The 25,178-nt window shown below is 35.0% G+C and overlaps 1 long non-coding RNA gene across 1 annotated transcript; it reads left to right on the top strand.

Moving 5' to 3' along the window:
* The first annotated feature begins 16,728 nt into the window (after window positions 1–16,728).
* LOC110577871 lies at window positions 16,729–24,030 on the top strand. Its single transcript, XR_002480146.1, has 3 exons — window positions 16,729–16,764; window positions 23,338–23,367; window positions 23,997–24,030. It is a non-coding gene; the product is annotated as an uncharacterized LOC110577871 (long non-coding RNA).
* The last annotated feature ends 1,148 nt before the right edge of the window (window positions 24,031–25,178 follow it).

Raw genomic sequence — 25,178 nt, 5'->3', positions numbered from 1 at the left:
AATTAAAGTCCTGTGACTGCTTATTACATGAAATGCAATGGAGGCAATATTGTGCTAATTCCAGGTCTAGCTGTTAATAGCATTTTCTGTTTCCTCTCTCTTGGAATGCTCACTGTAGGGACATTCTTTTTCAGAACAAAGCCACCATGCTGTGAGAAACCCAAGCCCCATGGGAGAGGCCAGAGCACCTGACAATCTACATCAACTGTCAGTCATGTGAGTGAGCTCCTTTGGACAAATTCCAACCCAAATGAGCCCCCAGATCACTGCATCCCTAGTCAACATGATGTGGTAAATCAGAACTGCCTAGCTGAGCTGGGTCAACCACAGAATTATGAGATATAATAAAATTGTTTTAAGCCATAAGCTTTGAGTTTCTTGTTATGCAGTAGCAGATGCCTGAAAAAACTAATAAAAACTGTTAGAAATAAAAATGAATAAAAATAAAACTTAGAAAATAAAAGCTATTAGAAAATAGACTTTGATGATGTGAGAAAATGTTGATTTTAATGTTAAATGCAAAAAGAGACAAAGTGTGATCGATACTGTTTAAAAACTTGTGGTACAGACAATATAAGTTAGTACTTCATTTATATGTATACAATATAATCATCTTGGTTTTTGTTTTTTTTTTTTAAGATTTTATTTATTTGTGAGAGAGAGAATGAGAGAGCGCACATGAGAGGGGGGAGGGTCAGAGGGAGAAGCAGACTCCCTGCCGAGCAGGGAGCCCAATGCGGGACTCGATCCAGGGACTCCAGGATCATGGCCTGAGCCGAAGGCAGTCACTTAACCAACTGAGCCACCCAGGCGCCCCTCATCTTGGTTTTTTATAATGTATGACTAGAAGGAAATACATATATACATATACATGTATTATACATAAATATTTATAAATATATTAATAAATATTAATATATAAATATACTAATATGTATTTATATGTTATATATAATATACATATATTTGTATACATGTATACATACATATATAAATCTATATCTATATATGATATAATCATCTTGGCCTTTTATAATTTTATGACTAGAAGGAAATACAGTGTTACTAGTAGTTGAATAATTTCCTAAATCTCTATACTTTTTATAATTAGCAGGCAATACTTGATGTAAGAGAAAACACTTTCAGTATTTTCTCTATCAATTAACAACAGACAATAAATCTGATAGTATGGGGAAAAAGCAGTATATATAATAATTATTAGATCTCAGTTTGGAAGAGAAATTCAGAGCAGTATATATAATTATATATCTACATATGCATATATGTAGATATGTATATATATATATAATGTTATAATTTAGACAAATAAAAATTATTAGGAGAGTTAACCCTAATGCTTCTAAGTTGTAAGAAACACCAGTTCTAATTTACCTTTGTTCTGATGACCAAATAATTATTTAGAGTGTCAGTAGGTCAATCAGCATTGCCTCTTGCTAGCAGAGTATTTATGGTTCTAATTTATGATCAAATGACTTCTGGTTTAAAGTTAAAATTATTTTTAGAAGCAGTTGTTTTATTTTATTTATTTATTTATTTTTAAAGATTTTATTTACTTGTCAGAGAGAGAGACAGAACACAAGCAGGGGGAGAGGCAGGCAGAGGGAGAAGCAGGCTCCCTGCCGAGCAAGGAGCCTGATGTGGGACTCGGTCCCAGGACACTGGGATCGTGACCTGAGCCGAAGGCAGCGGCTTAACCGACTGAGCCACCCAGGCGTCCCAGAAGCAGTTGTTTTATATAAAAGTATTTTGAAATGTATTATCCTTCTGATATACTAATTAGAATTTCTAAGAGATACATACATCATAGAGAGTAAGATATGAAAGTGAACTTTGTTAACCTCTATCTAGTTAACCTTTCAATTTAGAGAGAGATAAATAGAAGCTAAGGAGCTGATCAGATCTATAATGCAAAATAGAAACTGTAAAGAGAGTAGCAGAGAGAGTAAATTTGCTAATCCAAATTGGGTCATGAGACATTATACAGCCTTCCTGAGGTCTTGAAGTGGTGGCGGTGTTGGGGGTGAATAGGGACGAGATACAAACAATCCCATCAAGGAGGAGTTTCAGTTAGAGGCAAAGTAAAGTTCTGAGAAATAGCAATGTATATAGTTTTGCGTATAGTAAGTCATTATTTGGAAAACCAATTTATGTAAACTTGGAGGAGAATTTTGAATGTTACATTATGTTATACAGCATGCCCAAATTAAGTGGGTGATATGATATTTTAGAAAATGAGAACTCTAGGGGCGCCTGGGTGGCTCAGTCGTTAAGCGTCTGCCTTCGGCTCAGGTCATGATCCCAGTGTCCTGGGATCGAGCCCCGCATCAGGCTCCCAGCTGGGCGGGAAGCCTGCTTCTCCCTCCCACTCTTCCTGCTTGTGTTCCTGCTCTCGCTGTCTTTCTCTCTGTCAAATAAATAAATAAAATCTTAAAAAAAGAAAAGAAAATGAGAACTCTAAATTTTTCCACAAATGCCACATTATCTTCTTGAACACTCCAAGGATTTTTATAGAATTAAAATAAAATTCATTAGTTTTCTACTATAAGCCAACCATATTCAAACACTGTATTCTGCTAGAGGGTGATATTCTGGCCCTCAACAACAATCTCTACTAGGGAAGACAATCATTCATTCACTTAGTCAAATATTTTTTATTGAGCACATTTGTATTCCAGTCACTTCAATATAGTCTGGGATCACTAGTAAATAAAATAAAGTACCTGCTTTCATGGAACTTATATTAAAGAGAAAAAAAGATAAGCATGCAAGTAAATACACAATAAAGTATTAGGTAGTAATAAGTGCTATAAACAAGATAAGGTAATGGGGCTATTTTAAATAGAATGATCTGGGAAAACCTTTCTGAAAAGCTTTTATTTGAGCAAAAACTCAAATGAAGTGAGAAACATAACAAACAAATACATAAATAAATATTTATTTAAAAATATTGGGGTACAAGCAAAGTGAAGGATATACAAGTCACAACACCATTTATTTGACATATAAATATTTCCAAAGATATATATCCTCTAGTCAACCTTAGTAACTTACTCTAGTGCCAGTCCTTTCTCAATTAGAGAAAATCTTCCTGTGTAAGTTAAGCAAATGTTTTGTGTAAGATGAACTTTTTTTACATTTACTAATGTTTGTTTACCTTGCTTAATGAGATATTTATGTTACTCACTACTTACTTACAAATAAATTTTAATTATAAATTAATATATTCTCCCTGATATAAAAATTAGACCATTAGAAATGCTACCATTAAGAAACATTCACCCTCCTCTGTAAAATAAAGGTATAGCATAATTTTATAAATGATTCAAAAGGAAACTTATGGTAAAAAATTATTGCTTTTTACTTTTTCATGTTTCTTTTAACTTTAGTTTTGACTTTAAAAATAAGAATAGTATTAGATTAATTGAAAAATTTTCCAAGTAAAAATAACATTCCCAGACTGCTTTCCTGTGGAGGATGCTTTAAATTAGAAGAGGAAGCACAAAAGATTTGCATATTTCTTTGAATGTGTCCTAAGAAATTAGATAATCTTGTCAATACATCTTATTCTATGTCCCAGTTAAAGGTATATTTAAAATCCTCAAGACTGTGGTGTGTCATCTATTTATTATCTGTTACCTTTCAATTTCCAGTTGAATTTTTTTCTTAATACATAATTAAAGTAAATATTTTCAAGTGTTTCTGAAAGCAAATATATTGTTGAATGAATTTATTGAAACTCTGTGACTTATAATGTTTCATCAGGATTTTTTTTAAAAAGTCAAGATTTCAAGAGGCCATTCTCTAAAACAATTGTTTCCTATCAGATTTTTTGAAAAATTACTCTAAAAAGCCTAGAGAGTCGGCCAAAAAAACATCAAAACAAATTTTAATTTTGACCATATGGGTAAATTATTTAAATCTGTGTGAATTCAAATAAGTGTGCCAAATAAAGTTAAAATGCTTGAAAAATGAAATTTTCTGATTTTCCTTTTTTAAAAAATTGTTTACAGAAGATGTTTTCCAACCATACTTGTTCTCTTACTTACGGAAGAAAATGAGATTCTTGCCACAGCATTTTTTTTTCTTTCTAGACATAACTGACCATTCATTTTATATCTTATAAAACAGGTGTGGTATACTTGAATAATGGCATTTGAGAGCTAAAGATAAACTGAAAATGTGAGAAAATTCAGTGCAAGTGATTTCACTGATGCAACTCTTTCAGTTAGAAAATGATATAAACTTGGAAAGGAGCTCTAGAATTCCTAGGTTTGCTTGTTCCCACTGTCTTATATCAGGTGAATTAGGAAACTGGACTGAGGAAATGTAATCATCATCATCAACCTTTTGTTGAAGACTTACTTTGTTCCAGAACTTGACGTCACAACATCATTTTATTCCATCATTTAATCCCCACAAGAATTCCATTAGGTTGCTGTCATTATTCCAATCTCATGGAGGCTCCAGGAGATTAAATTTCCAGTTCCTAAGGGGCAGAGCTAAATGCCTCTTTTGCCTACATGTATTTGATGTCAGAGCTCTAATTAGAATAATTTATAACCAAATTTTTTCTCCCTCTTATCCCATTGCTTAGTTTGTTGTCATTGAATTATAAATATTTTTTCTCCTTAAATCCAACATGGTTGAATTTATGTCAATCATACTTGGTTTAAGCATTGGTTTGTCTTGTTTTGTGTCCTTTCTGACTCAAAAGTTTCAGAACTCAGAACTTAATTTTTTTGTTTGTTTTAGTTTATTTTTATTTTGAGGTGACAACTGGCTCATCCAAGAAACACTTATCCAACACACTTATAATTTTTTGTCTTTAATACTCAGGATGCTGAGGAGGACTAGTGAAACAGTTCTAACTTTTGATATTTCTTAAGCGCTTTTTCTTTTTATTTTTTTTTAAGATTTTACTTATTTATTTGACAGAGAGAGACACAACGAGAGAGGGAACACAAAGGGAGTGGGAGAGGGAGAAGCAGGCTTCCCGCTAAGCAGGGAGCCCGATGCTGGGCTGGATCCCAGGACCTTGGGATCATGACCTGAGCGGTAGGCAGACGCTTAACAACTGAGCCACCCAGCACCCCAACGCTTTTTCTTTTAGCTTATCTGACTCGAGAAATTCTAGAGATCTGCTACTAATTGTAATGTAATTTTATTTATCTCTTATATAACATTGAACTAGAATTTAACTACAGCACATTTAGGAACATTTACCAAACAGAGAAATTTTGAGAAATAAATGATAGCAATTATTTTTAAAACCCTCGAAAAACCAAGTTGTTCTAAATGTTTTAAAGTGGAACTTTAATACAGCCTACCAACCCTATAAATACGCCAGATCACATTTTTTCTCTCTTAATTTTCTCTTCTCTCTCAAACTTTTAGAACGAATAGACTATAGCCACTCTTTCTAATATGCCTTTATTTTCTTTTTCTACTAACCAACTGCTGTCTACTTCAGCTTTGACACACTGAAACTTTTGTCATCACCAATATTTAAGAACCAAATCTAGAGGGAGCATTTTTGTTTTTCTGTTGGTGTCTTTTACTTCTTCTTTTTTGACCTTTGACATTGTTGAGCACCCAAATCCTTGAAAGATCCCATTTTCTCCAAGTTTGTGATATCAGTCTTTCCTGGACTTTCTTCTACATAGACCTCTTGTCTCCTTGTGGTCTTTTCCTATTTTACTTAATAAATATGAGTGTTTCACATAGCAGCATCTTGTGCTTTTATTATTTTCCCTTTTTTTTACTCTCCTTCTTATAATTCATCCATATCTATACATTTTATTAATGTTTATGAGCCAATAACTTCCCAATCTGTATCTTTAAATCAGATTTAATTGCTGAGCTTCAAAGAATTAGTCTAGACTTCTCACTTAGAAAATTTTCAAAACAGAATTTAGCTTTTATTCCAGATCTTCTCTTCTCCTAAATCTGTTTTGTTGAGATATCTACATATACCTACTCTTTAACCTATATACCCTGGATTTTTCTTAGTGCACTTATTCAACACATTCGAACAAGATTCCATGTTTTTTCTATTCACCTTCTTTAATATCTTTCCCAATTGTTTCAAACCCTCCATTATTACTAATACTGCCTTAATTCAGAATGATCAGAGTTTATACAACCCTCTCTTAAACCAGTAGAAAAAATTTGAAAACAAAATGGCATATGGGAGCTTATATATAACAGATAAAAGCATATTTATTCTGATCAAGTACAAGTGGAAGACTCAAAGTGCTATTCCATCTTACCTCCTGTTGGGACTTTTGTGATACCTCTGTATCCTCTGAGCCTTAGCAGAAGCGCGTTTAAAATACTGCCTTCATTTTGCTAAGTGAAAGAAACTAGACCCCAGAAAGGCTACACCTGTATGATTCCTTGATATGGCATTCTGGAAAAAGACAACTGTAGGAATAGACAACAGATCATTAGTTGCTGGGGATTAGGAAAAAGGGAGGAAGTGGCTATATAGGAGTCACACAGTGGGGTTTTTAGGGGTATAGAACTGTTCTGCTTGGTACTGCTGCAGTAGACACATTTTCTCACTGTCAAAAAAGGAATTTACAAATAAACCAGTAGGGGGAAGACTAGAATGAACCTCATGGTGCTGGGTTAGAGTTGGAGATAACAGCAAAAACTCATGTCTACTTCATGATACATACAGATAGATACAGAGGTAAACATTGATATGTGTGCATAGGTCGATAGTATACAAACGCATATTTCCTAGTTCTGTCTGCTAAGAAGACCTATAAGCAGTGACATCTACTTATAGTGAATATACTTAGTGCCCAGATCTTGGTTTCTCAATACAGTTCTTTAATAAAAGGAATTTGGGCTTCTTGGAGAAATGGTTGATACCAGGGCTGGTCAGGAAAAATGTAAAATTAGTGTAAAGCATCGTGTCATGCTAGAAAGTAAGGGAATGTTTAAAGAGAGAAAGAGAAAGGTAGAGATGGTGTCATATCAAAAGAACAAAGGAGCCTACCTGAAAGAGTTCCCAATGACCAGTGCTAGAACAATTTGAACAAAGTAAATAACAAGATTATTGAATTATATACTCCCCCAATATATGAATCTATATAAATGAATGATTGAATAAATAAATAAATGGAGGAGAGGGAAGAGATGTATCTTCCTTACAGAAGAGTTTTAACTAATAGATGTAGAAGAAATGAGGGAAATAGAAAATCACCATTAGAACATCACAGTAATACTTGTTGTAGACAAGACCCACTGATGAATGTTATACTTGGTGGGCAAACTTTAAGGAGAAACAGGATATTTGTATAGACTCAAATGATTAGGGGATGTTACAGAAATTTTCGGTGGCCTATGAATGGGTTTCTTAAGAATATTTTCCAATGGGCGCCTGGGTGGCTCAGTTGGTTAAGTGACTGCCTTCGGCTCAGGTCATGATCCTGGAGTCCCGGGATCGAGTCCCGCATCGGGCTCCCTGCTCGGCAGGGAGTCTGCTTCTCCCTCTGACCCTCCTCCCTCTCATGCTCTCTGTCTCTCATTCTCTCTGTCTCAAATAAATAAATAAAATCTTTAAAAAAAAAAAGAATATTTTCCAAGATGCAAGTATAGAACTAGTGTTATTTGTACTGACATTTATTTTTATACCTATAGTTCCTTGACTGTGACTTGTACTACACAGACTACTGAATATTAAGGTTTCTTATATAATAGTGAAAAATCAAAAACAATATAAATAAATTTCATCATGTTTTGTTTGAAAATAAGTATACAAGTCATTAAAAAAAAAAACCACTTTTTTTGGCCAAAACTATTTGATACTGGGAAATGATTATGATAAAATAAGTGTGTAAAAGCAAGATACAAACTATATATGTACTATGAAAACAATTTTTGTTTTTTTAAATATGTCTATAAACAAGTAAATAGAAAAAAGACTAGGAATAAATCTATCAACAGGTTAATAGTGTTTATCTTGAATAGTAGAGTTGCAGGTGATTTTTCTCTTCTTTTTATACTTTCCTCCAACAAACATTTGTATTTCCAGAAAAAAATAAATAACAATAAAACAAAAGTAACTTCTATGATTGACATCCAAATCCTTGCTCATGTGGATCCACATTAGGCTGCCCTGGGTGCCAACCAATCCTGATGCTGGGAGTGGGTCCCAAAAGGCTAAAACAAAGGAGAACCATCATATCAGACACAGTTTGGAGTGGGAAGTGTCATAGGGTTGGGCATATGTCAAAAAATTATTAAGGAGAATTAATAACCAAAAGGCAGGGAGACTGAATATAGACACCCAAATCCAAAAAAGTGAAATATATAATTTCAATTTAGAGCCTGGGCTGAGTCAGAGCAAGATAGAAAAAAAAGGGGGAGAATATGAGCAAGTTAAGGAATTGGGGAATTCTCAAAAAGGACCTGGGGCTTTTTTCATTTGGGTTTCTGGCTCTCAGGAGGTCAGGCTGACTTAACTGCATAATGTTAAAGTAGCAAGGAGAGAGAAAAATTATTTAAAATATCCCATTACACAATTTTAGAATGTTTAATGTGCTTTAAGAAACACCCACATTTCTAGTCTTTTTCTTTCTGCCACATCCTCATCTGTCAAAATTCATGATGATCTAGCTCAAGTTCAACTTTCTCTTTGACATCTTCTTCAGTCCTCCAATTGGATGTGATTTCTCTTTCCTTTAAAATCCTGCAGGTTTTATTTATACTATTTGTAAAGAATACAAGTTTGTCAGCACAGTGAAATAGGAAACTAGTCTTTCAGGTTTGAGAACTTACAGAAGCCTGGGTTGACACATATTATGCCCCTTTATGTGACACATTGTGTGTAACTTTTCGTGAACTAGCTAAATGACAAAGTGCTATAAATGTACACATATTTATTGAGAAAAACGATAAGGAAGGTTGTCACCCAGTACAAGTACACTCCTCTTGGAAGCTATGTTTTATCTTAGTAGCTAATACTTTCACTTATCTGCTAGGTAGTTTCCTGCTTGCTTTTGAGTCATAAATTATTCTTTAAAAGCTGGTATAGTTCCTACTGTGAGAGTTTACACATTAAATTTTAATCTAGAACATTTCCTTTACATAGCCTGGTAAGATTTAAGTTAGGCCTCCAAGCCACTGACATTTTCTACTTAATCATGTTTCATTAATGCTGTTGAGATTAAGACAGAAGAGGGAAAAAAGGAAATGGGACAGACTGTCATACTGTCATTTTAAGGAAATAAAGATACCAACGCATTATCATTGCTGCTATTTCCCCCATTATACAGATTTTCAAATTAATGAAATGACTTCAATATTTCTGATTCCTAAACTTTTTCTTCTGAGATGTGATAGTCTTTTTATGTAATAGACTATTGCTATTTATGATTATTTTGTTCTGTCTCTAATAATCTGCAAATTGACTTTCTTTTCTTATTGATTTATGATCAATATATGATGTACTCTGAAATGAACTTTTGTCATCTCACATAACGAGGCTGTAACTCTTCTTATAACTTCTTACTTGACTTCTCCATTAGGGACCCCCACAGATGCCTTAAGCTCAAAAACCAAAATCATTGTATTCACCCATTCTATCCCTTCTTTTGAGAGATTTTCTTCTAGCATCTGGGGTCATTCTGGTTCTCTGTCCCTTACCTCCCACATCCAACCAAACACCAGTTTTTCTCAGAGCACACGAAAAATAATTACAAATAGGATACAATTCACTAGGATTTTAGATGATACATCCATAGTGCCCCCTATTCTTTGCCTAGTGCAGAGCCAGTTGAAAAACAGGGTGTCAGCAGAGATTATAATGTTGTGTTAATTGCTGCTAAATTCTTGAAGTCAGTTGTAAGAGAGTTAAATGCCTAGAAGGTCATGTCATGGTAGCCCTGGATTAGGGAAATTTGGTAAATTTCCTTAATTGGTAAATTTAGTGTTGAAAATGAACTTAAGCTTTCTGTTCCCTCTATCCATCCTCTCCCTCCTTATAGAGAGAGGAGAAGAGACATTGAAATCCTCAGAGATAGCAGGTAATTGACATGAAAATGTATACCAAAGACTTGCATTGTTTGTCTTTTAGAATTTACCATATGCCAATAATTGTTTATACCTCTTTTTTAAAATGGAATTGTTTATAACTCTTTTTCCCTCCATGAGAGTAGGAACTCTGAAAGCACAGATTGTATGCTGCAAGATAAATGACCAGTACATTTTTACTTCAGGATGTTTACCACCACACAAATATCAAAAATACACAAAACAAATATTTAGATTAGAAGTAATCTAATATCCATTATATGAGCAGATTTGATGAATTGTGTTATAACCACAATGGAATACTACACATATTCTAAAATTCATGTTTTTAAAAGTATAATGAGTAATAATAAATTTAAAAGCCCTGACATCATAGGTGGTTAAAGTTGCAAAATAGTTTATAAAAATTATATATCAGTATTTAAAATTTACCTACATATATTCATAGGTAAAATCACCTAATTTTTAATAGGAAACATACCAAATATTAACCATGTTTATTATGGGTGATTTTATATTTTCTTTATGCTTTTTGACTTTTTCCAAATAACAAATATTAGAAAAAATATTATAAAACAAAATAATCCTGTGAACTATGGTTTGCTGGGTTTCTACCGCTGGTGCACAGTGCTCTTCATAGTGTTGACATTCAGTAAATCTTGGTGAATTGCTAGGAATATTGGGGCCATTGATTTGTTGAGATCTTCTTAAAGCTTTCAATCTTTATGTTCCTATAAATTCTCTGGTGAGTTAATCTGAAAATGTGTATTTCAAAGTATTTCCCCATCTTTTCAAATAAGGCACCAGTGTATCATTATTGGCTTTACCTATCCATTCTTTGTCTTGAGGAAAAAAACACATCCGAGAGAGCTTCCTGTTATCTGAGAAATGAATCTTCAGAGTGACTAGTAGGGTAGACCATCTGCCAATTCCTAAGTAAAACATGCCATGTTGATTTTAACATATCCAAATTGGATGTTTTAAGTTGTTCTTCCAATATCTGTTAATTTTCTTTCTCAATGTTTATGTCTCAGCTACTCTACCCATCCCATATGGCATTCTTTCTGGGTATCTGTATCTGTATTCATAGTTCATTAAGAAGATTAAAATATTAAATATAATAACTTTTATGTTTTTGTTAAGGAATTTGGTTATTCTCCTTGTTTTTCATATGAAGGAGTATAATTAGCCAGTTTCCTATAGAGATAAAAGAGGCCCACAGCTCTTGAGATCTTTTATCTCAAAATATTTGGGTTTTGTATCAGTGTAAGTTATTTAAATTATTGCATTTTCTTTCTATGTACCTTTCTTGTAAGCATACTTTGTTAAAATTGTGTCATTTTTTTGTTTTTACATTTTTCTTGTATCAACAAGGGTTTCTTTTATAAGTCTCTCTACATTGCCAGTATCTTTACTTAGCTCTTTGTACTGATAACCACAAGTAACAATGGGAAGCTACTTATTGTAAAGGGTAACTAGGCATACACTTAAAATCTGTACAGAAATCTGTGGCCTACTGAATGTTTGATGTAAATGTTTGGTATAAATTCTTAATGTTTGCCAATAAAAATCTGCCTTAGCAATTGAACCACTTTTCCTCTTTGTTTATAGAACCATAATCATAAATGCTTTTCATTTTTACCCAAAGTCTCTTTTCAGTTTTAGTGTTTCTTTATTGTACTTTACTTTATGACTTTCTTCTATTTCCTAAATATCAAAATATACCTGTATTTTCAATACAAACAGTATCACAGATCTGGGTTTCCTTGCTGTCAAATGCAGACTCTAAGAGAGCTCCCAATGATTCTTGCTTTCTGGGAATTGTACCCTGAGTAATTCTTTCCACTTAAATGTGGGTTAGACCTAGTGATTCCTTTCTAGTGAGTAGAATGTAGCAGAGATGATGAGATGTCACTTATAAGATTAGGTTACAAAAAGACTGTGGCTTCTGTCTTGGCAGTCTCTCTCTAGACATCAGCCAGCAAAGAACTGAGGCCATCAGTTCAACAGCCCATGAGGAACTAAATCCTATCAACAACGATGTTGAGGGAAGTTGGAAGTGGCTCATCTCCCAGTTGAGACTTCAAGTGAGATTATAGTCTTAGCCAGCACCCAAAATACAACACCATGAAAAAACCTTGAGCCAGAGACACCAAGGTAAGCCACACTTAAATTCCTGACCCACAGAGACAGTGAGATGTGTTTTCTAATGTGTTCATTTATTAAGGTGCTAAATTTTGGAAGAATATGTTATAAAGCAATAGATAACTAAAACACCCACCCAAATACCTTTTCTGATATTCTTATATAAGGGGAGTTTTACAAGTATAATTTTATAATTATTTTACCTTAAAAAGGGTGGGAATTTAAGAATTGCAAGATGTTGGACTATGTTTAAATTCGGAATATACAATCTTGGTTAAAAGAGATAGATATGATCTTACGTTTTCTAGCATATTATTACTGCAATATTGTCTATGCCTTAGTGCAAGCAATGATCAGAGAAGATTCAGTCCTCCATGTCTAAAGAGCTAAACACAGAATTGCTTAAGTCTGTGAGAAAGCAGCTCTCACTTCTTATGAAGCAAGCTCGAAAAAGATGAAGCAAAGAAAATGTGGCTACTGTTCCTATCAACAGAAACTGGAGGAAAGGGAAAGAGAGAGGAACTCTAATATTAAATTCTAGTCATAGGCCAGGGCTGTAGGATTTGACATACTGTATTCTGCCTATTCAAATCAATTTAAGATCTATAACTCTACTTGGTTTAGTCCCAGAGCAAACACAACTGTGGTCAAGCCACATTCTGAGAGGTGCATCAGCATCCACTTCCACCTCCAGAGAACATTGCTCTGACTGTAGGATAACCCATTACAATGATACAAATTGGAGCAATGTCTTTGTTTTCAGTTTTTACCCTGTCGCTGTGCTGATGTCACCACTCTCTGCCCCCAAACACTTGCCTGACTAATTTATCAAGGTCAGAGATGCCTCATCTAAGTTGTGCAAATCCAACTCTCTTTCTTGGAAGCATGAAACTTGAACAGAGCCCCATAGAGAATCAAGGTTACTAGCACAGAGATAACTGATACCAACACTCAAGAGAAGGTTCAATAGTTTCTGATATTGAAGACCCAGAACAGCCTTTGTCCTGAGACTGTGTCAAGGCAAGATGGTGGTTCAATATATTTTTCACGTCTGTGTGCTCTCTTAGTAATCTAATAAATTTCTGGCTTGAGTTAGCCAGAGTAATTTTCAGTTATTTAACAGTTATGCCTCGACCGACCTTATTTATAAACTACATCCTTATTAAATGAACTTATGCTTAAAGATGTTGGTCTGTTACAAGTCTATAATTTAGTCTTTCTGCACAGGTGAGTTAAGAAAAAGACAAATGAACTGTTTTTATAACTAAATTGGTTATGATTTTTTTGATTAAAGTATAGATTTATTATAGTCATAGACTGATGAAAACAAGAATATGTGGGATATGCAGATAAATAATTAAGGCATTTCTACTTGGTGTCTTTTTGATTAGTTTTTATACCGTCCAAATTTCTTTCTTCCTACTTATTTTTCTTATTTATTTTGATTTGACTTCTAATATATTTTTGCATACACATAATCATAGATATGGAGTGATATATACCCATCTCATGATTTTATTTCTATGAAGTATCTAAAATAGGAAAACTCATAGAAGCAGAAAATAGAATGGTAGTTTCCAGAGGCTTAGGGAAGGGAAAGTGAAGAGTTGCTGTTCAGTAGGTATAAAGCTTCAGTCATGCAAAATGAAAAAGTTCTAGAGATCTGCTGTGCACCATAGTGCCTATAGTTAACAATACTGTATTATACACTTAAACATTAATGAAGAGAGTAGATCTTGTGTTATGTGTTTTTTACCACATTTTTTTAAAAGCTACTTTCAAAGTGATACTAACAAATGTCTAGCCAAAATAAGATGCCGTTATGACTTTTGATCAGCTGCATCTTAAAAACAAATATTGAATTTAAGATGTGGAAAATATCCTTAGAAGGCAAGGCCGTAAAATCTCAAGACCATTCTAAAACCCAGTGGAACCTTGTGACCTCTTGTATGTAAGACACAGCTTGAGACCAGATCTTGGTAAGGTTGCATACTGACTTTCTATGAGTCTCATGTAGCTTTTGTGCAGTCACTCAGAGTGTTCTGAATCGCTAAGTCTTTGATTAAAACTGCATCAGAGAAGTTCTCTTATTACTCTAATTAGTTTAGAGCCATCTGGAAGAGCAAGATAGTATTTTAGTCTAATGTTATCTTACAAATCTATTATTACAATTTAGTCATTGGGAAGATTATTTGCATCCTCCTTAGAAAAAGACGCAGTACAATACAACGATTAAAAGTATGAGATTTCAAGTTATTTTAAATCTTAAGTCTCCTGGATTTCAGCTCTTCATCCATTTTAAAGAGTCTGGTCAGATCATCCTGGCAGATTTCCGTATCAGTGTAATACTCTAAGGATTTTTACTTGATGGATGAATATTTATGCCTGTTTGGTTACCTCTCTTCTGTGGCTGAGCAGCTGTGTCCTCCTGGTTATGAAACTTGGTTGGGTTCAATTAAAATGACATTGCCATTTTGTTTCTCCTTCTATTGCTGCCATTATGTGGGAAGGGAAACAACTTCAGCCATTTATTCAATAAATATTTATTCAGCCCTTGTTAGATGCCAGAAACTGAAGATAAGATTGTTAACAATAACAACAAAAAACATTACAGTTCCTGACTTCACAGAGCTCATTCGTGTAGGGTATCCAAAATGGTGACCCATACTTCTGCAACCCATCCAAACTGCAAGGGTCCAATCTCCAAGTAAAGGACTTGTAGGGATATTGCTTACTTTCTTCCCCCAAACAGCATCCCAGTCTTAATTATGGGATATATGTGTCAAAGGTGAGCATCTTCCTCTTATTTAGATCAAATATTATTAAAAATGGCAAATATATTTTAGATTCTGCAGTAAGGGAATTTGGTAATTTACTAATGTCTCTATAAGTGGAGATTCCTTTATTGTTTCCTGTTGTGCTTATTATTTTGATTAGTATGATATGAAGACATGGAGTCATATACATCAACTTTTCTGGAAGTCCAATCTGATTCGAGGTTTCACATTGAAAAACTGACTGACAAACATTCCTCTGATCTTTTACATCTATCTTGGTCACTATTTCAACTGCTTTTCAAAAATGATTCAGATGAATGCGGACTGAGATTTAAAATTTTATGAATAAGCTTAACTTTTTTCAATCAAACTTTATTTTATTTTGTTTTAAAGATTTTATTTGTTTATTTTAGAGAGAGAGAGAAAGCACATGACTGGGGGGAGGGGCAGAGGGAGAAGGAGAGGGAGAGAATCTCAAGCAGACACCCTGCTGAGCATGTAGCCTGATGGGGGACTCGATCGCACGACCCATGAGATCACGACCTGAGCCGAAATCACGAGTCAGACACTTAACTGACTGAGCCACGTAGGTGCCCCTTAACATCTTTATATACATCTTTCCAAAATGTCTCATAGTCATACACACACTTACAGGCACACCCATGATTTTGCCCACTCCTTTTAATTTAAATAAGTAAAATTATTTAATGCTATAAGTCCACTTTGTAATCAGCTTTTATCACAGAAGGTATATCATGGATATATTTAGATTTCAAAAAATATAGATCTATAGCATTTTTTAATGGTTGCACTATAGTCCATTTCATGCCATAATTTATTTACTCAACCTTCACATTTAGTTTTCTCTGATTTTATTTGTTTTTAGGAAATTTCATTCAGGTAATGTCTAGTTCCTTGTTATAAATTTTTTATTTATTTGTATCCATTTAATACTTCATAAAGACTCATTTTGCCCATTATAATTCCTAAAATTAGAAATAATTACACAGGGCGCCTGGGTGGCTCAGCCGTTAAGCGTCTGCCTTCGGCTCAGGTCATGATCCCAGGGTCCTGGGATCGAGTCCCACATCGGGCTCCCTGCTCGGCAGGAAGCCTGCTTCTCCCTCTCCCACTCCCCCTGCTTGTGTTCCTGCTCTCGCTATCTCTCTCTCTGTCAAATAAATAAATAAAAATCTTTAAAAAAAAAAAAAAAAGAAAAAGAAATAATTACACAAAGTATTGTATTATGAAGTAACATTGATTTCATGCTTTTTCTTTTCTCTATTCAACAAACATTGGTAATTTGGGTTTAGCATTTTTCTCTGGCCACTTTCCATTAGTTTCAAACTGTTCTCCTTCCAAATTTAGTAATGTTTATTCCAGAATGAATGTATTAAATCTGAACTGTTTCATTAAAGCAGCCAACCCCCAAAGTAAGAATAAAGAGAAAGACAAACATGCCATCCATCCAGGGGCCAGGGCATTACCAAGATAATTCTATCATTTGTTTCTTTCTTCCACCATGTAAAATTTTGCATTCTTATCTACTGGTTTCCTAGGCTGCAGCCAGGAGAAGGAAAGAAGAGAGGTATCTCCCTTACCCCCCAAACACATTCAATCAAGCACAAACAAAGGCAGAAGTATTGTGAATTTGTCACCAAGTCACATCTGGTCCTTGCCTCCCATTCCTTCGTACTTTGATTATTGTATTCCTGGCTTAGAGGGACAGGAGAAGAAGACAAGGGAGGCCTCATGAACTCTCCTTGAGATAAAGCAGGTAATAATAATAACTAGCATTTATTTAGTATTTACTTAGTACCAGGAAATGGTCTAAGTCTTTTATATGTGCTAACTAATTATTATACCAATCCCATGAAGAAGTTACCATTATTATTATTATTTTTTTTAAGATTTTATTTATTTATTTGACAGAGAGAGACATAGCGAGAGAGGGAACATGAGCAGGGGGAGTGGGAGAGGGAGAAGCAGGCTTCCCGCCGAGCAGGGAGCCCGATGCAGGGCTCGATTCCAGGACCCTGGGATCATGACCTGAGCCGAAGGCAGACGCTTAACGACTGAGCCACCCAGGTGCCCCAGAAGTTACCATTATTATTTGCAGTTTATAGATGAGGAAATGGTACAGAGAAATTTAGCAACTAAAATCAAGGAGCTAGTGAATGACAGAATGGGGTTTAAACCCAGGTTAGTCTTATTTTACAACCTGCCTTCCCAACCAATTTGCTATGTTTCTATCTTTAGCTTTATCAAGCTAATTAAATGAAATAAATGCTTGGCAGCCCAGGCATCTAAATTTCTGACAGGATTTATCTACTAAAATTAAGATTAATCATTAGAATCAGACAACATAAAAGAAATTGTTGTTAGTCCCCATAGACAACTGTTCCAGCTTTATGGTGACCTCAAATTATGTTGTCAGTGCTGATTGTGGGAACATCCTTCTAGACCCTGATGCTCCTTATCTTCAAAACTCTTAGCTGGTGGTCTTGTAACTGCCAGTTCCATTGCACACTGTTGAGGATCCTCTTTAGCTGCCATTTTATCCCATTGATGTAAATGTCGTCATTACTACCGCCACACCTTGTACAGATTCCAGGCGCCAGACCACTGGGTGGGCCCAGTGAGACCAGAGTGTCACTTGCACACTTCCTGAAGCAAGCTTTCTCTGCCTTTGGAGCTGGGGTTCCATGTTGGGGCCACTTCTCCAATTTCCCCTTGAATGCTCATGACACTCTTCCCTTGGAGAGGATTTCACTTTTAGACACTGAGAAGCTCCATGTTCGTTTCTCAGTCTTAGTTCCTAAGAGTTAACCTCATCCCAGTCTCAAGTCCCACCAGTAGCCTTTCATCTCCTACTTTGTTATCTGGTTTCCTTATTGTTTTATTGAAGAAGAGGAGAATTTTGTTTATTAGTTTTTTATCCACATGTGCCTACACTATATTGATAGGTCCTTTTCCAAACTTGTGTGCTAGGCTTCCAAACATTCATTTAACATATTTAACTTACAATCTTAACTTAAAATCTCCAGTTAAGATTTTCATCATACTGCTTTACATTAAGTTGAATAAATGCAGTTTAATAATCCACTCCCTTTGGGGAGAGGTATGGTTAAGTAATTGTTAAGTCTGTATTCAATAATTACTCGTATTGTCTGATTTGAGAGAAGCATGTACTATAAAAAAATCTTTTCTACAAAATGTATTTTGAGTGATTTTCAGACAGTACCATTCAATAGTAGCAAGCAAATCATGATTTCCATTTTCAAGGTTGAGAGGCAAAGTAAGAGAGTAATTGTTGGAGTACAGTATTAAAAATACCTAGAAACTTATGTGAACAATGTGCTTATTGGAGTAGAAAAAATTTGCATTAAAAATTTAAAATGTTTGAAAATCAAATAGCTTTTTAAAGAAATATTTATATACTAGTTGTATTTTAAATGGGATAATTAATTAACATTATTTAGGGGCATCTGAGTGGCTCAGTTAGTTAAGTGTCTGCCTTCGGCTCAGGTCAGGGTCTAAGTTCCTGAGACTGAGCTCCATGTCGGGGTCCCAGCTCAGTGGGGAACCTGCTTCTCCCTCTCCCCCTGCTCATGCTCTCTCTATCTCTCTGTCTCTCAAATAAATAAATAAAATCTTTAAAAAATTAATTAACATTATATAAATAACAATTAGGAACAAATAAATAATAAATAGCTGTGGTCCTGGGAAAATTTTAGTTTGTAGAAGCTACCACTAAGCAGAAGCAAATTTATGCTAGTTCTACTTTTCTCCAATTATTCTTCAATAAAATATGAAGGTACTAAATAGGAGTTTTACTGATCAGCAATTGCTGCAATAATGCTACATAACAATCCCCAAATCTCGGTGATATATATATGTATATATGGGGCTAGGGTCTCTATATATATGGTCAGCTGGGCTTGGCTGGTTCAGCTGGGCTTGGCTGCAGGCTGCAGTTTGATTTCAGATATACTCCATATATCTTATTCTTGGGCCATGAGTTTCTTGAGGGCACTCCCTTCTCATGGTAATGGCAGAAGTTCAAGTATACAAGGCAAACTGTGCAGTCACATTTGAAACTTAGGCTTATGTTACTTCCATTAACATGCCATTGGCTGAAGCAGGTTACTAAATATCAATAATTCAAGGAAATATACTCTGTTTGCTCTACTGGGGGCACTCCAACATTAAATCAAAGGTTATGGACGTATATTTCTATCACAGGGAAGAAGTGAAGAATTGGAGGAAATAGTCTAGTGGTAAATACCACTAAAATAAATGGAATTGAAGTGTTCTAAAGTTCTAGAGTTGTCAGGGGAGTATAAAAGTTATATTTCATATAGGTCCAACATACAAATTGTAATCTCTAGAATAACCAAGAAAGAATAGTAGAAGCATGCAGTTGGCCTTAAAAGTCAAAACAATTACCTGCTAGGGACGCCTGGGTGGCTCAGTCAGTTAAGCATCTGCCTTCGGCTCAGGTCATGATCCTAGGGTCCTGGGATCAAGTCCCGCCTCGGGCTCCCTGTCAGTGGGGAGCCTCCTTCTCCCTCTGTCTCTGCCTGCCCCTCTCCTTACTTGTGTGCTCTCTCTCTCTTTCTCCATCAAATAAATAAATAAAATCTTAAAAAAAAATTACCCACTAAAAAGTGATGAATCCTGTGGGGGGCTTATGTATATGCAGTCTGAGGCAATTCTGAGTTTACAAGTCATAAAGAGAACCTCTGGAATTTGGATAACCTCAAACATATCAAGCCACTGAAGTTGATTTCAATATGACATCTGTATTATGCCCCTCCACTTCAGTCCTCTAGTTTTGAGCATATCTACCTGGAATCTTCTTGTTGATAGAACATCCTTTTACCCTTTAAAGGAACTAGTCCTCTTTCAAAAGAAAACTAAATATAATTGTGATATAAGGAGATTCGTGTGCTTACGGAAACTTGAACATGAATATTTTGCCTTAGTATCTCATGCAGTTTCTTGTGTGCCATTCAGAAAAAAAGGTCATGCATAGCCAACAAAAGATAAGCCCATGCATATCAAGCAGTGGAGATTTGGGCTCTGCTACATTTCTGTTGGCACTTCGCTTGGCTGAAAGGGTCAAGGGACAACGGAATAAAATAGTTGCCTGTGTGTTTTGCTATTCATTACAGATTCTCCAACTGGATTTAACGTTCATTGGAGCAAGGTCAGCAAAAGGTCAATAACCAGTTAGTATGCATCATATTATCTAATACTCAGGAAAGTGGTCAAGGACCAAGAGGACAAAAACATAGGTTTGGCTCTGTTCAATCAGAAGTCATAATGTGAATATGTTTTTATTTAGGAAATGAGTGAAAACAGAACACTCTTTAAGGATATCACTGCATTGAAAAGTCAAGAATAATTAGCTATTTTGTATCTTTAAGATTTTTCTAAGATGAATTTCACCTTTCTAAAAATGGATAAAGTAACACAAGATGATCTATTATAGCAGTTTGCTAACTTAGTAATGATATTTTAATGACCAGTAGAGCTCATTTTAGTCTGTCTGGTTTCTTCCAGCCAAGAATGCACTTCAGTTTCTCACACATAGATATTTAACCAAATCTAACTTATTTCCGAGTTCCAGAGATGTTAGTACATGTATTATTAACTTATGCCAAAACTTTACAGACTTTCCAATTGTGGCTTTCCAAGGGGGGAACTGAATTCTACCTTTTTAGAATAACCCATTTACTTCCTTCTCTCTTGCTGTAGAGGATTATACAACTGTTTAGTGTTTAATCTCATCTTGACTTTGATTCCATGCTAAACCTTTCACTTGTATTTAGCAAATTTTCCTTCTCGTTCCTAATTTCTTCTGGTCTCCCCAACCTCTATTCACTCTTCTTAACCTCAGCCTGACCTCACCCTGAACTCAGTATGTTAACAGTGTCTCTTCTTAGAGGAAGGAGAGTTGATTAGAAAACCCCTTTCACTTCCTCACTCTTTCTGGGCTTCTAGTTGACCCTTGAACAACATGGGGTAGAAGTGCATGGCTCCACTTACACACAGATTTTTTTCAGTAAGTACAGTATGGTGCTGTAAATGTATTTTCTCTTATGATTTTCTTAATAACATTTCTTTTCTCTCGCTACTTTATTGTAAGAATACAGTGTATAATAGACATAACCTACCAAAGATGTGTTGATTGTTCATGTTATTGGGAAGGCTTCTAGTCAATAGTAGGCTATTACTAGTTTGTTAAATTTTTGGAGCATCAAAAGATAAGCATGGATTTTCAACTGGGCAGAAGGGTGGCTCCTCTAACCTTTGTGTTGTTCAAGGGTTAACTGTACACCACATCTGTTCTTAGAGCAGGAGGAAACTTCTCTCTGTGTACTGGATCTGACATTGAAAGATCAACCATTTCAAATGTCCTCTTTCATTTCTTTAATATCTCTAAAGATACCCAGAAGTTAAATTTGCAAAGTAGATCACTTTTTCTTTTCCAAAATGTTTTCTTGATCCTAAAACTACTTGTCTCCTGAATGGCTCCTCTAAGGCAATGATGTCACTTAGGCTTAAGCTAAAAATCTTCTCAGTCTTCTCGATTCTTACATCTCTATCTCTGCCCCCTGTTATCTTACCCTCCACACAAACTCACTCGTGTAGTAACCAAACCCTATGAATTCTACCTCGAAATGCTTTTCAATTTTATCTTCACCTCTTTGTTTCCACTGTCACTGCTTTTTTCCAGATGAATATTACTGTTTATTTAAACGTTAGCAACTATCTCCTAACTGGGTTTTCTCCCATCAGTGTCTCCTTTTACTCCAGTTCACTTTCTACATTGTAGTGGAGGAAGGGAAGGAAGGAAAAGAGAGAGAGAAGAGAAATTTTATCCATGTTCTTCCTCTTCATAAAAAGTTATTTTAGATCCCTGCCTGCAGGAAAAAGTGCAATTTTCTTGGCTTACTTCAAATCACCTTTCATATTCTGTAGCTAATCTCTCATTCTGGTGTTATTTACATCACTCCCTGATATGTGCCCTTCTGTCTTTAGGAAACGTCTTAGTGTTTCCTACCCAAGCTAGACTTGTTGACAAATTTATGGCTTCTGATATGTTGTTTCCTCTGACATTCCACCTGAATTTTTTACCTGGCATCTCCTACTCAACTTTTCCACCTCAGCTCAAATATCACCTTTTCTGGGAAGCCTTCCCTGACTTCTTCAGTGTTTTGAAGCCCATAATGGTCCCACATATTCATACATGTATTGTTATACTCAACTTTGAATTGCAAATAATTTGTTTCAATAATCAGTTATTTTTCATAGCATCCTGTTTATACCTCCTTGATGTCTATTAAACTATACTGTAATAACATCTCTATATTCTTTTCCCAAGGACAGTCTCTAAACCAGAACCTGACTAGATTAGAATTGATTTTAGAGTCATTGAGATATTATTAATTTACTCAACCAGAATGTCACTAGATTAGAATTATGTGTCCTCAACCCATTTTTGAGTCATGTTAAGTGCAACAAATTCTATGAGCACTTAATTTTGAAAGTAATGCATGGCAAAGCAATTGTTATACCTAGAAGAGATTAAACAATAAGAGAAAAAAGAGAGGAGAATTAAGTCATTAACACACATTTTCTCAATTGTTCCAGCTCCTGGAGGTCTTCCCTCAATATGACCTTTGAGTTGCCTGAGTTTGGCAGAGTAACATGGGCTGATACTGCCATATGGCGTCAAAAGGAACCAGCTCACTGGAAAAATATGACCCCCTTATGCTGTAGCTTTTGCCACACTGTGAGAAATACATTTTTTTTCCTTTTAAATAGCTTGGGAAGTTTTTTTCCCCCTTTCTTTTAATGTGGTTTGATTTCTTTAAAAGAAAACAAAAAAAATCTCCAATATATCTTGTGTATTTGCAGGCTAATTATTTCTAACAGCTAATATGTATTGTGGGATGCTTACCATGTGCCCACTGCAGTAGAAGATTCAAAAGCAATGCCATATAAAATTTAGTCCCTGACCTCCTCCAAGGAGCTGATAGTTTTGTTGAAGACAAAATGTCTTGCCATAAAATTTTTTTTTCCCTTTCTCCCTTCTTCCCTCTTTTCTGCCTTTACATTTTTCTTTCTCCTCCTTTCTTCCTTCCCTCCTTTCTACCTTCCTCCCTCTCTCTTTCCTTCCCTCTTTTTTTCTCCCTTCCTTCCTTCCTTCCTTTTTTTTCTTTTTCTTTTTTCCCCCCTCTCTCTTCTCTTTTGTAAATAGAAAACTATTTGTGTATTAGCATGTGTTTATCCTCAGGACATCAGAGTAATTTACTTTAACTCTTTTACTTTTTTTCAGTTCCATGGAAGGAAATGAATTGTCATCTAGGTAAATCTATTTCTTTCCTATGGGTCATAGAGGCAAGTTAGAATATCCTATCCCAATAAAAAATTGACTATCTCTCTATTTACGATTAAATATGGTCTAACTGGGAGATGAAAGTAAGGCAAATAGATATAAAGAGACAAAAGTGTACGTTCATTTTGTGTGGAATTTCTTAATTTGCATCTTTTGAAATAAAAATGGTTGAAAAAATTGTAGATTTCCTAAGGAAGAGTGTCAGTAATGTTTGCCTTAGGGGGAATCAGCCTTATAAGGATTACTTCCTCTAATTCATTACTTTTTTTTTAATTTTTATTTTTAATTGAAGTATAGTTGACATATAATATTATATTAGTTTCAGGTGTACAACATAGTGATTCAACAATTACATACATTATGAAATGCTCACCATAGTAACTATAGTTATCATCTGTCACTGTATAATGTTATTACAGTATTATTGACTATATTCCCTAAGCTATCCCCCACACCATCCTTAACTGTGCTATCTTCACACAATGATGTAGTGATCAGTTGAGAATATCACAGCTTTATTAATAGTAATAATACTACTAATACTGATGCTAATAATATACTTTAAAAACTAGAGAGGATTCCATTTTTTTTTTCCTTAGGCTGATACCCTTTTCAGACTTCTGCATCCTGTAATTGTTTCTTGAGAGAAGAAGGAAGAGTTGAAGCTCTCATGCTCAGAATGCCCATGGGAACACACTACAGATGTGAACTTCAACTGCTAGATGTGTCAGAGCTGAAAATGCCATAAGCCACAAGCGGAAATCCTTAAACTTTGAAAAAAAAGTATGAAAGTTATTTTGGAACATGGGACAGTGCCTGAGTGAGGCAAGTTGCGGGTATTAAGAATGATGTCTGAAAAAAAGCAAAAGCAGAGAGAAGTTCCAAAAAAAGGAATGGGAGGACTTGAAAGCAAACTTCGTCTATTTGACAATTCTAATTAAAACTGAATTTGTGGGGCAGCACCTGGGTGGCTCAGTTGTTAAGTGTCTGCCTTTGGCTCAGGTCATGATCCCAGAGTCCTGGGATCGAGCCCTGCATCAAGCCCCGCATCGGGCTCCCTGCTCCGCGGGAAGCCTGCTTCTCCCTCTCCCACTCCCCTTGCTTGTATTCCCTCTCTCACTGTGTCTCTCTCTGTCAAATAAATAAGTAAAATCTTTTTAAAAAATTAAAAAAAAATAAAAAACTGAATTTGTAATGTCTGTTCAGGCCAAGTTAAGATAATTGATAAATTCTCACAGTACAACTGCTTTGTAGAATAGTGTTTTATTTTGTTTTGTATACAGAACTATTTGGTTAGTTACCTCAATTCATTATCTTCCTCATGTGAATATAATCTTTAGATTCACTGAAATTCCATCTTTCTTCTTCTCACACTTCTTACATCCTGTATTTCCTACTGAACTAAGTAGAAATCAATTTAATTTACCTTCCACCTTCCCTTTCTCCTTATTTAGCCAAAAACATATGTTTCAATAGTTATAGCACAAGTTTTGCTAATAAGCATTATATACTTGAGGCATTGTGATAAAAATCATTACTTGTCATAATATAAATAACCAGCTTCATATATTTGGGATTATAGGTGAATCTTCATTTTAACTCACGGGTTTAACCTCAGCTGTGTAGTTTCACCAATACTTTAGACATGAGATTTGACTTAAAAGGAATCCTGCTGCACACAGAGCAGTTGAGTAAAGAAAATGTGATAAACTCTTTATAACTTGCATATGTTATTTACTGAATTCCTTTAAACCATAGATGTTGTCCTCCAAATGCATCTT

The sequence above is a fragment of the Neomonachus schauinslandi genome, chromosome 5, assembly GCF_002201575.2.
Source record: "Neomonachus schauinslandi chromosome 5, ASM220157v2, whole genome shotgun sequence".
NCBI lineage: Eukaryota > Metazoa > Chordata > Mammalia > Carnivora > Phocidae > Neomonachus > Neomonachus schauinslandi.
This window is presented reverse-complemented; position numbering and strand designations above follow the sequence as displayed.